Source organism: Chrysochloris asiatica, unplaced genomic scaffold, assembly GCF_000296735.1.
Source record: "Chrysochloris asiatica unplaced genomic scaffold, ChrAsi1.0 scaffold00213, whole genome shotgun sequence".
NCBI classification, from domain to species: domain Eukaryota; kingdom Metazoa; phylum Chordata; class Mammalia; order Afrosoricida; family Chrysochloridae; genus Chrysochloris; species Chrysochloris asiatica.
In genome coordinates, this window is record NW_006408731.1 from 934,808 (window position 1) to 946,727 (window position 11,920).

At 41.0% G+C, this 11,920-nt stretch overlaps 1 pseudogene; it reads left to right on the forward strand.

Moving 5' to 3' along the window:
- The first annotated feature begins 2,297 nt into the window (after positions 1 to 2,297).
- Positions 2,298 to 10,805, forward strand: LOC102815518 (annotated as a pseudogene).
- The last annotated feature ends 1,115 nt before the right edge of the window (positions 10,806 to 11,920 follow it).

Genomic DNA, 11,920 nt, shown 5'->3' on the forward strand with positions numbered 1-11,920 from the left:
ACAAAAGAGAACCAATAGTACTAAAGCTCTGATTTATCTCCAGAAGACATGCAGACGATAAAGTAGTGGGATGATGTATATACAAGTGGTTCCAACAAGGTTTTGGAAAATTGGAATAATGGAGCTTTTCCATGAATTTTCTGAAGCTCTCTTGTAAACCACTGCAGGGAGGCGGACAGGTGGGGACAGGGGCAAGTGAAACCAAGAAGTACATATCCACCAAAATTTTCCTCAAATATTAACAGTGAAATTATGACATTTTCAGAAAAATATTAATTAAAGGAAGTAGTAAAAACCACCGCAACCTCATAAGAAATACTAAAGGGAGTTCTTTGAACACAGAACCAAGAGCCTAAGACTAAAACACAAGACAACATCACCCAGAAACCAACCTAGATACAGAAGTATCCAAAATAAAAATAAACCTCCAAGACTGAAAATACGGAGCCAGAGACATCAATTCTTAAAAAAGGACAACTAGAAAGCAAAAGAATAAACAGTGCAGTTAACAGAACTTACAAATGGAAAGAAAGTCAAGATTATTTCAAGATAGAATGAATTGTTTTAAACTTGGGAAGAAAATAACAAAGAACAACATGAACTATTTTAAACTTAGGAAGAAATCATAAATTACAACATAACCTCAAAGAGAATAATAAACCTCCTCACTAAAATAAAAGAGAAAAATCATATAGATTTAGGAAATGCTAAAACAACAAAGAAATGAGATAAGAAACTCTATTTTAAAAAATGAATTCAGTATAGAAAATTATATGAAACAAAGAAATTAGCAGCACCACACACACACACCAAAAAAAAAAAACACAAAGAAAAATGACAGCAATGAATTTATACCTATTAATAATCACAATTAACAAAAATGGATTAAATGTACCAGTCAAGAGACAGAAGTAGAATGGATAAGAAAAAATGACCCGTTAATGATCTATATGTAAGAGACATACCTTAAAAATAAACTAAAAAGAGAGAATGGAAAAAAAAAAATATATGTCAAGCAAATGACAAAAAAAAAAAAGTGATAATATTTGTTTCTGATAAATTACTTGTAATGATTAAAGGATCAATCAAAAAGAGAAAAGAGCTATTTATATCCATGCACACAACGAAACATCCCCAAAATGCATAAATCAAACATTAACATAATTGAAAAGACAATGAGCTCCATAATCATTGCTGTTGTTGTTGTCGTTATATATAGAATTTATATAGAGAATTTCTCATATATAGAATTTCTAAGGAGTGGATGGTGGGTTTGAACCTCCAACCTTGTGGATAGAAGTCCAGTGATTACAGTGCTACACCAGGACTCCACAATGACAGTGTTGTTGTTGTTGCTAAGTGCCAACCAGTCGGTTCAACTCATAGCGACGCTGTAGAGGGTTTCTGAGGTGCAGCTGGTGGGTTTGACCTTTTGGTCAGCAGTCCTTTTGGTGAGCAGTCCAGTACAGTGTCACACCAGGCGGACTTTAATACACCACTTTTGATGAAGGACATAACACCCAGAAAGAAACACATGCACTTATCAATTGATTAAGTCATTGGCAAAACCCAACACTAATTCCAGGTAAAAATGATCAACTAAGTAAGAATAGAAGGAAAATTCCAAGCATGATTATGGGCATATATACAAAGTCGTAAGGAGAGATGGTGGTTCTGTAGATTAAGTTCTGGACTGAAAAGCTCAAGATCAGCACTTCCAACCCATTAGTCTCTACAAAAGGAGAAAGATGAGGTTTCCTGCTTCCGCAGACTTACAATAATAGAAACTCTGTATTGGATCGCTATAAATCAGGACCAACAAATAATCTGAGAAGTTGGATATGAAGAATATGGCATCAGGATTGGAGGAAAACTCATTAACAAGCTGCGATATATGCAGATGAAACAACCTTGCTTCCTGGAAGAGAAGAGGACTTTAAATACTTAGTGAAGATCAAAGACACCAGTCTTCAGTATGCATTGCACCTCAATAAAAAGGAAAACAAAAATCCTTACAACTGGGCCAATAAATAAAAACATGCTAAATGGAGAAAGTCATTAAGAAGACAAGAAAGAAGAAAAAGATCAAAATGCGTGTCAGAAGAGACACTGAAACTTGCTCTCCAATGTAGAGATGCTAAAGCAGGTGAGTAGGAGAAGAGAGAGAAATGGCCTTTCCAGGAGTAAAGGGACCTACAGGCTGGGGAGCAGGACCCTGGGGGAAGCTGCCACCACGCCAGAAGCCTCCACCCCATCCCTTCTTCCTTGGTCTTCCAGAACCCCCTTTCCCCTTCCCCATGGACCCCGGACCCGGAAGCAGCGCTAAGACAGGAGTCGGCGGTCTCATCCACGCCTCGCCCCCAGGTTCTCACTCTCTTAAGTATTTCCTCAATGCCATGTCCCCGCCCGGCCAGGGGGAGCCGGGTCTCTCCCCGTCGGCTACGTGTACCACACACAGTTCGGGCGGTTTGACAGCGACGCCCCAAATCCGAGGGTGGAGCCAATGGCACCGTGGATGGGGCGGAGGGACCCGGAGTTTGGGGACTGGCAGACACGAATCGGAAAGCTCCGCGAACTGAGAGTACCTGCGGACCCTATGCGAATACTACATCCAGAGCGAGGCTGGTGAGTGAGGCTGGCGGGGGTCGTGGGTCACGTGTACTCTTGTCCATATGGGCGGGATGCCCCGAGTCTCGGGGTCTGGAATCCGAGGCTGCGAGAACCACCAATCAGTAGACCCGAAAGAGCCGCTGTGTTTTGCTTTGGTTTCATTTTCATTTTAAAACCAAGTGTCTCAGACCAACCACCGCCCATCGGGACCTTGGGGCGGGGCTGATCCTACGCGCGCGGGGCAGATCCTGGGGCGGGCCTGATGGGGGTGACTGCGGGGGGCGAGGTCAGAGTCTCACACCAATCAGCGAGTTTATTACAGCGAGTGTGGATTACATCGCCCTGAATGAGAACCGGCACATCTAGACGGCGGCAGTCACAGCGGCTCAGATCACCAAGCGCAAATGGGAGGAGACTGGTTCGGCAGAACGCTACAAGACCTACTATGTGGAGGGCAGGTTCCTGGAGTGGATCCATAGATACCTGGAGATGGGGAAGGAGACACTGTTGTGCACAGGTAAAGGAGATGGCAGGGCACCTTCCCGAACTCCCTTTAAGCTGGTACCATGTCCACCCTACTGACCTCTTTAATTAAAGGAGAGGAGGATATGGAATAAACACCAGAAGACCCCTTCACATGGGTGTGGAAAGTGAGTAGTTAGCTCAGACTCAGAGATCCTTTACCAGAGAGTGACTTGCCTAGAGGAGTGCTCCTTTCTCTCTGAGACAGTTAAGGGATCCTCTCTCTCAGGGAATACCAAACCAAACTCACTGACTTTGAGTTCATTTCAATACATACTGACCCTGTATGACCACAAGTAGAACTGATCCATAAGGGCTTTTTCCTCTTTTTTTAAGTTGTAAATTGGGTGAAGTTTCTTAGAGCAAATCAACTTTTTATTCAACAATCCATACATGTTTTGTTTCAGGGCATTGATTATAATCCCCACAATGTACCTTCATGTATCCTACTTCCCCACTTTGTTTCCTGTTTCCATTCCTCCTTCTTTCCTAAACTTTCTGAACTTTGTCCTTGGGTAAATACTGCTCTTTTCATCTCTTTCGGTTGATTATTCTAGGAGTGCATATCTCACTAGTGTTATTCTACCCTTATAGACCTGCATGTCATTTGACTGAACTATGGGGGTGAGTTCAGTTTCAGACCTGAAGGGTGAGTAAGGGCCATAGTCTAAAGGGTTACAACAGTCCCTGTTCAATAAGCCTGGACTTTCTTACAGTTTTGAGTTTTGTGCCACATTTTTTCCACTCTATCCAGAACTTCCTATTGTGATGACTTTTAGAGCAGTCAGCAGTGGTGGCCAGGCACCATTTAGTTCCTCTGGTCTCAGGGTCATGGGGACTGATATTCACATGGTCCATTATTCCACTGAACTAATTGTTTCCCTAAATCTTAGCTTTTCTCCACTCTTATTTCCTCCAGATAGAGAAAAACCAATACGTCACACCTACATGGTTACACATGAGTTCTTAAGACCCCCTGATGCTACTCACCAGAATAGGATGTACAACATTTTCTTTGTGGACTATATTATGCTGTTTGACCTTAGTATATCCCAATACCAAGGTAATTATCCTAGAGACTCAATGATTCATCCCTCAAGGTGTTTGGTTATGTCTAAGAAATTGTTGTTGTTAAGTTTGTTCCGACTCATAGGACTCAAATTGAACACATCAGTGGATAATGGTGGAAAAGCTCAATATCATCAGCCATAACAAGGCCAGGGACAAACTGTAAAACAACATGAATTGTTCATATGCAACTTCAGGTTGAAACCAAAGAAAATTAAAATAAGTCCATGAAAGCCAAAATATGGCCTTAGACATATTCTACCTGAATTTAGAAGCCATCTCAAGAACAAATTTGATTCATTAGATACCAATGGCTGAAAACCAAAGAGTTGTGGATGACAATAAGAAAAATATTATAAAAGAAGAAAGTAAAAAATAGACAAGAAAGGAAGAATAGATGACAATGGATGTCAGAAGAGACTCTGAAACTTGCTCTCCAGTGTAAAGATGCTAAAATAAATGGAATGAATGAAGAGGTAAAAGAACTGAACAGAACATTTCAAGGGCAGCTCGAAATGTTGCACTGAGTGGCTGTGAGTTGGAGCCAACTCAATGGCCCCTAACAACAACAGCCGCCCATGAATATATTACTGTCAGCTTGCTTTTTCATATTTTTTATTGTTGTGTTTGTGTATGTAGTTGTTATTAAGTGCTATCAAGTCAGTTCCAACTCATAGTGACCATGTATAGGGTTTCTGGGGAGCACTTAGTGGGTTTGAATTGCCAACCTCATAGTAACAGACCAGTGCTTAACCTACAATGTGATACCAGGACTCATTTGTGTGTGTGGTATGGCTGTGCTACTGATTTCTCCTTTCCAGATAGTTTTCTGTTCAGATTTTTTAAATTGATTTTATCATTAACTTTGTTTCTGTAGTTTTGTTGATGTTGTACTTCTTGTTGTGAAGTGCCACTGAGTCACTTTTGACTCATAGCAACCCTGTATAGGGTTTCCAAGGAGCAACTGGTGCTGATCCTATAGTGCCACACCAAGAGTCTGTTGTTTAGTATTTACCAAATTGTCATACTTTCCTTCTATTTTATTTTGATGAGAATGTTTGTTAATTTTCTTTGAAGTTATATCATTTATTATTTCTTCCCAAGTTTTAAACACTCATTCTATCTTGAAATCATTTTGACTTTGTTTCCATATAGAAGTTTTACAACAACAATATTTCTTCTTTTTGCTTTCTAGTTGTCCTTGTTTATTAACTAATGTCTCTGGGAACCTCTTAGTTTAGTAGAAACCTAGTTTGGATACTTCCATATCTAGGATGGTGTCTGGGTGATGTTGTCATGTGTGTTGGCCACATGTTGTATGCTTTTGGTGTTTCTCTGTTCAAAGAACTCAGTTTAGCAGCTCTTGTTAGGTAATGCTGATTTTTACAAATACTTTTGATTTCTGTCTATCAGGAACTGTCCTAATTTCACCGTCATATTTGAGGGACAATTTTGCTGGATATATAATTCTTGGCTGGCATTTTTTTTAACTTTCAGAGTTTTATTTATGTTACCATATTGTCTTCTTACCTCTATTATTTCTGCCAAGAAATTAGATCTTAGTCTTATTGGTTCTCCATAGTAGGTAACATCTTTGTGTTTCCTGAGCTATTTTCAAGATTATTTCATTGGTTTGGAAAGTTAGATTATAATATGTCTTGGTGATTTTCTTACTGTCTTCCCAATTTGGGGTTCATTGAGCTTCTTGAATGCATATTCTTATATTTCATGATATTAAGACAATTTGTTAACAAATCTGTGACAATATTCTGTCTTTTGTCTTTTCCAGTTCTTTAATTCCAATCACACATAAGTTAATTACTCTTCATGATATCCTATATTTTTTACCTTCTTAAAAATTTTTAAATTCTTTTTCCTATTGTTCCTCTAGAAAATTAGTATTAAGAGATTTTTGTTTTCCAGATCGCTCAATTGGTCTAGCATTGATTCATTTTTACTCCTCTGCCATCTCAATGCATTATGTAGTTCTGAAATCTTAGTATTAATCTTCTGGATCTTTATTTGCTGTTTTTGCATGGTATCTAGTTTTTTCATAGTAGGTAATGCTTCCCTGAAATCTTTTAGAATTTTGTGTGTGTTCCTTGATTTCACATGTAGTTTTGTTGATCTTTCTCTCAGTCCACTGAAGGTGCCTAAATATCATTTTTAAAAAATTCTTTATCAAATAAGTGTGACACTTCTAATTTAATAGAAAGTTTTCTGGCTCTGTATTTTGGTCAATTGTTTGCTCCACTCTATCGCATTCCTAAGTGTGAACTGAAATTTTCTGTTGTGACTGAGCTAATAGGATGTTGCTGTATTTGTATTTAATTGATTCTTATATACTGGTGTTCTCAGGCACTTAGCACTGTCTCCTCCCAGCTGTAGTAAAAGGTGGGATTATGTGAGCAGTTCTCTGTTCACTGTTCCTGTGGTGTAGTTGATAGCAGGTTGGGCTGGTGTTATGTTGTCAGGCACTTAGCATCTGTCTCCTGCAGTGTGTAATAGAAGTTGGGAGTATGTGTCCAGTTCTCTGTTCACTGTTCATGTGGTACAGTTGCTAGCATGCTGGGCTGGTGTCAGTCTCCGTCTAATGAGGTGTTACAGGAGTGGGTGATGCTCTTGCCGAGTGCGTGGGGCTGCTAGAGGTGGAGTTGTGACTAGGAAGTATGGACATAGTGCTGACTCCCTCCAGGTGGAACAAGATTTAAAAAAGAGAACAAACAGTACCATCAAGAAAAGATTTTTTTTTTAGAAAGCAAGCAGGGCAGTGACACCAATGATGGAGGCAGAGATGATGATGTGGAGAGATGGAGCACCTAGGGACTTTAGAACCAGAGAGGGAGAGGGGCTGTGTGCTGATAACCAAGGGGTAGGCTTGCAGGGTATACCCTTTGGTTGGTTGTTGATGCATGGAGGGAATTGTAACCATGGCAATGAAATGATATATGATAGGATGAATGTAAAGCTAATATTCTCCCATGTAAACTATCACATAATTCACAATAAAACATTAAAAAAGAAATAAAGAAAGCAGGGAAAAAACAAGTAACAACAATAAAAAGGGAAGAGAAAAAAGAAAAAAAATCAAACAAAACTATATAGAGTTTCCAAGGTGGACTTGGGCTGCTGACCTTGCAGTTAGCAGCAGTCCAGTGCTTATCCTACAGCACCACACCAGGGCTCTAAATACAACTTATCGTTAAGTGCCATCCAGTGGGTTCCAACTCATAGAAACTGAAGAGCGGCTGGTAGGGTTTGAACGGACAATATTGCAGTTGGCAGCCCAGTTTAACCTGCAGCGCCACTTCAGGACTCCAAACAAAAGCAGAGAGGGGATAAAATGAAAAAGAATAATAGTAAAGAAAAAAACTGAGTAAAAGTGACAAAAAGAAATGAGGCAAGGAAGGAATGTAGAGAAAGTAAAAACTAGAAAAGGCAAAGTAAAAAGAAAATTAGTAGGGGTGAGGGTGGAAAGCTGGTGCCCTCTGCTGGTAAAGGAGGTCATGTGAGGGGTAAGAGGAGTGATGATTCCCACTCCTAGATGGACTTCCTGCAGTTTAAAAGGTGTCTGAGTCAGGGCACCTGATCCCAAGAGTTATTCCAGGCCCAGAGGATAGCTGGGTCACAGCACCCAATCCTAGAATAAGTTGCTGCCTACAAGAGGTGGTTTGGGGCAAGGTGTCTGTCCACCAGCACTGCATATTCTGCTGGTCCAAGTATTTGTATGCCTACAGACATGGGATGATATATATCCACGAGGTCGTGCCCCTGACATCAGGCAGAACAAAGGCTCAAAGTGGGGGCTGGCCACCAGCTTCCAGGTGGGTAAGGGCAGAAGCTGGCCCTGCTTCTGGTCACCAGAGGGGTATGGGGTAAAAGGAGAAGATCCCACCTGTTCACCAGCCCCCAGTGTGGGGACTTATGTGGCCCTGGCTGCCTGGATCTGATTATCAGGTCACTGTTCCTATTGAATTCTGCTTGCAACACTTAAAAATGACCATGTTGTATCAGACCAGCTGACAGTTCATTCAATCTATATGTTTTCGTGCTGGGGTCAGCATACGCAGACCCTGTATTGATCAGGGGCCCTGTGACATGGACGAAAATCCAATTCCGAGGCCCTCCTCAGGATAGCCAGCCATGGACCCTGAGGGCCAAAGGAAGTGACCTCCTGACGTCCCGGGTTCATTGGTTTTTGAGAACTCACTGGTTGGCTACCTCTGTATAATTTTCTTTGGTCCTAATATTGTTCATTCTATGCTTCTAACTCCAGTAATTGTAGCTTCTGAGAAAATGATTTCTTTTACAATGCTTCTCTTAATGCCTCCACTGTGTTAGCAGTGCGTGGAGTCCTGGGAACAAATCTTTCTGAGGAACAAGCGATAGCCACCTGGGATGGAAGTCAGAACTGCTTCTTATTTGATTATTCAGTTATGTTTAATATCCATGAACAATAATGGGTTTGAAACCCCTTTTTAGAGCCAAGGCAGTAAAAGTTTCCTCAGATAATTCAGAAAGGCCAGGAACAGGTATATTGGGAATATGAGAAAAGGTTTTTAGAGAAAAACTACCGAAAGTTTGTAAATAAAGTGGAATGGTAAATTCTGGGAATGTTGGATTAGAGAATAATAGTGGCAGCCCCATTAAACCACCTCTGAATATAATCAGTTTAACCCAAATGCTCTCCTTCCTCCTGAAAATATATAGGAATGTGATAATTAAGAACAATGTAGCATTTTAGATATAGATAAATGAAGCCCTGTGCCTGAGATACTGCTCACAAACAAAAGTTTGCAAAGTGTACAGAGACAGCTTGGCTCCTTTCAGGAACCTTGCTTTATGTTAAGTATCCTTGAGAAACCGCATGTCGCTGCTCTAGATCATTTAAGCCTAAAACTTAATATATGACAGCTTGATTGAACCTTTTTTCTGTAAAAATAAAAATGTTAGATTGTTAAGAAAAACTATGAAACTATCTTAAAAGTTGTTCCTGTGAATCATTATGTCCTGTTTTGAATGATTAATCACATTTCAGTTCTGTATCCTGTCTTATCTAAAGAATCACATCCTCCCTTTGTGAATTACATCCTCCCTTTGTGAATTACATCTTTCCTTTGTAACAAATCCCTCCCTAAAAAAGAGAATAAAAGACTGAGGTAGAGTGAGTTCTGCATGCAATGCTAGGCAAATGTTTGCAGATCTGTCTACCTGCCAGCTTGCATCATATCTATGTGTCTGTCTTTTTTGTATATATTTCATGTCTCTCTTTCTCTATTATTTTCTCTGCCAGATCTCCCTTTTTCGTGACACCCACACTTCCTTGTCGAGGCTGGATCCCGACATGGGACCTCGACATTTTCGTAGTCTTTGTTTTGTTCAGGTTCTTCTCCTAGTCAGTATTCAGTCCTCTAATTCTGTCCTTTCCTCTGATGCTCAGGATTCCAGAGTTATCACTGGTACCTGTTTTACTTGGTTCTTGACTTTGCTATAAAGGATCTGGATAGCATGTCTGCTTAGTCTACCATCTAGTAAGAAGTCCCTTCATCAGATTTCCAAGGCTTAATCTTTATGGAAGTAGCCTGCCACATCTTTCTCCCCCACAGTGGCTGGGGGATTCAAATTGCTGAACTTTTGATTAGCACCAAGTGCTTTAATCATGTGCCACTAGGGTTCTATTGAGAATAATAGGAATGATGATTCCTGATCTTCTTTTGATCCTGTAATTGAACTTGAGGACCCACCAGGGACTTTCTTCCTCAATTCTTGTTCTCTGTTCCAAACTCAATGAGTTTGGAGCTGATTCTAGCATTTCTGAGTTTCTCAGGCTCCACCTACATCATAACTAGAAATCCCTGTTCTCCCTTTCAGACACCTAGAGCATCCTACTCTGGACTGCCTTTCCCTGATTCTAGAACTTTCCAATGAATAGGAGATTATCCAGGTCCCTAGTCCAGGCTGGTGCCTGGGTTTTGTATCTGCTCCCCTATTTCAACAGTCTGGTCTATTGTCAGGATGATTATATAAGACTCACTTGAGTGACCCATGGGAAGTAATGGAAAGTTCTTAAATTTTCTGACTCCTCTCAGACCCCCTAAAGGTACAAGTGACTCATCACCCCATCTCTGAACGTGAGGTCACACTGTGGTGCTGGGCCCTGGGCTTCTACCCTGTGGCGATCACCCATATCTAGCAGCTGGAAGGAGAGGAACAGACCCAGGACACAGAACTTGTGGATACCAGGCCATCGGGCAATGAGACCTTCCAGAAGTGGGCAGCTGTGGTGGTTCTCTCTGGAAAGGAACAGAGATACACCTGCCATGTGCAGCATGAGGTGCTTCCTGAGCCCCTCACCCTGAGATGGAGTAAGTAGGGGACAAGGGTGAAGCCTCTTCTTAGAGAATGCAGGAGCCCTTCTAAAGGCCTCCAAGGAGTCAAGTTTCCTCACCTTTGTTGTCTTTCCAGAACTGCCTTCTCAGCCCACCACACCTATCAAGGGAGTCATTGCTGGCCTGGTTCTCCTTAGAGCTGTGATCCCGGGAGCTGGGGCTGTTGTAGCTGCGACGTGGAGGAAGAGGAGCTCAGGTACAGATGGGTTGGTGTGACTTTTCCTGTCCACTGGGGGTTTCATTTCCAGGTAGGAGATTTCCCATTGCCCACCTCATTATGGGAGTCCTGGTGTGGTGCTGTGGGTTCATGCACTAGACTGCAAAATTAGTTTGAACCACAAGGTCGGCAGTTGAAGCTCACCAGCTGCTCCTTGGAAACCCTATACAGGTTCACTATGGATCAGAACTGACTCAACAGCACTTAACAACAACAACAATGGCATTATGGGAGGTATCATACACACATGTGCTGACCCAGTCTGGAGCCCTGTGTGCTAACATTGCTCTCTTCTATAAACACATGTGAAAGTGAAGGGTTTCTGAGGCTATAAATCTTTATGGGAGCAGAAATCCTCATCTTTCTCCCACGGAACAGCTGGTAGTTTCAAACTGCTGACCTTAAGGTTCACAGCCCGATTCATAACCACTACGCTACTAGAGTTTCTGGGGATACTATATACAACTTACTATTTTTACTAAGTCACTGGAACAATAAAATGAACCAGAAGCAGTTGTTATCCTGTTAATTAGGACTCGTGGGGACTCTGTGTATCAGAGTAGAAGTGCTCCATAGGAGTTTCAATGGCTAGTTTTTAAAGACCTGTAGACTTTTATTCCAAGGCACATCCGAATGTCCTCAAACTGCAAACTTTTAGTTGGCAGTCAAGCACATTCTATGTGTCTACCAGCCAAAGCTTCATAATAAAATGTAGGTAATCCTTACTTTCAAATATTCATAAAAATTAGAAAGGATGTAATTTTAGGCACTTAGCAGTGCCGGTCACATATTAATCAACCAACAATTAGGGTGTTTGCTTTAATTTTACTCACCCAACTTTGGAAATGGGGAGATGTCACATGCGGTCACTGCTATATAGCACAAATAAACCATAGTTTTATGGCACTGAAGCAAATTATTCAATACTTGTAATAGTTCTTGTACACATATCACTTAAGAGAAAAAACCCAAAAAGTCACTTGAAGATATTACAAAAACAGAATTTCTGTAAATCATTTACAGACTTAGACGAAACTAGTAGCTTCTCTCTACCACTCGTCTGGAATCTTGGTGTGGCACTGTCTATAGACAACGCATTGAACTGTAAGATCTG